The sequence below is a fragment of the Echinops telfairi genome, unplaced genomic scaffold, assembly GCF_000313985.2.
Source record: "Echinops telfairi isolate 266 unplaced genomic scaffold, ASM31398v2 ScPeMD7_53;HRSCAF=182, whole genome shotgun sequence".
Lineage (NCBI taxonomy): Eukaryota > Metazoa > Chordata > Mammalia > Afrosoricida > Tenrecidae > Echinops > Echinops telfairi.
The window spans coordinates 14922168-14923575 of NW_022103951.1; positions in this window are offsets into that span (position 1 = coordinate 14922168).

Sequence of the window (1408 nt, forward strand, 5' to 3'; positions counted from 1 at the left end):
GCCCTATAGGATAGCTGAGTCAAGAATCAACTCAATGACAGTTTGGGGTTGGGTTTTGAATATAATCCCAAGATCTTTAGGAAAAGCAATGAAGTACTTACACACACATACATGTTTCTGTATCTGCTATGTATCTAGATGGATACCCCCAAAATTTAACTGGGTGACGGAGGTAGAGATCTGCCCTTTGATTTTTGTGATGTTGAACCACGACTCTTATCTATTCTAAAAATCAACTTTAAGAAAATGACTCAAAATCCCACTGATGAGCAAGGTGTGGACACTGGCACTTTGACACCCTACTGCTGGGAGAAATGTCAACGGGCCCGGTCTTCTCGGAGAGGCACGCCGCAGCACATTTTCAATCCCAATGACTCTTGCGAAGAGAAGAGTCGGCAAAAATTGTGAGACCTCCACACCACTTGCAAAAAACATGAGGGAGGTCTTCTAGATGGTCTTCTGTCCACACAGATTCAGAGAAATGGGCAAATCACAAAACATCAGGTATTCTTCTCCATGTGAAAAGGACCTTGATGCAAGGCTACTAAAGAAGAAAATGGTAACAGTGGATTCCTGTTACGTTTTTTTGAGGATTCGTTGTGGGGTGGGGAAGACACTGGTGTGAGGAGGCTGATTATCAGTATTGACAGCTATAGCTCTGAAACATGCAAATATGAAGAGGTTTCCTGGTGGCAGATCTGTCCGTGAAGTTCCTGTGAGAATCATCTTTATCAGTGGTCCCCAAGGAGGTGGGGTTAAGGAAGTTTGGCAAACTTGCTGCCCCTGAAGCATGTCCTTTTCCAACACCACCTAGCTCCAGGTGAGCAGCTCTGTCCATACTGACCCTGACCTAGGCTCTGATTTACATCCGTAGGGCCACTGCACAAACCCGTCCTATTGAGAACACCCCATCTTCCTGGGAGCAAATCACTAGTGTTTGGTTAGCTTGCTAAAACGCCAAAACGGGCAGGGATTGGATGTGGATCACTGGTCAGAGTTTGCCAGTTCTAAGGAATGAACTGTTTCCTTTTAAGCAGCAATCAGCCTGGTTCTATTCAGAACAGGGTTCGCTGATAGGAAAGGCACTAAAAGTAAATGTATGACCAAATGAAACCAAAACCAAACTTACTGCCATCAATTCTGACCCATAACGACCTGAACAGGACAGAGTCGAACTGCCCCCGGGGCTTTCCAAAGCTGTAAATCTTTACAAGAGAAAAAAGTCTCATCTTTCTCCTGTGGGGATACTGGTAGGTTTGAACAGCTGACCTTGTGGTCAGCAGGTCCTCCACCCCCCACGACCCACTACATTCACTAGGGCTCCTCCAAATAAAGATGTTTTTATTTACCCTCAAGCAAAGTGTGCTTTTTTTCCCCTTAGCTTCTAAATGCGAGTGGGAGGGGCACA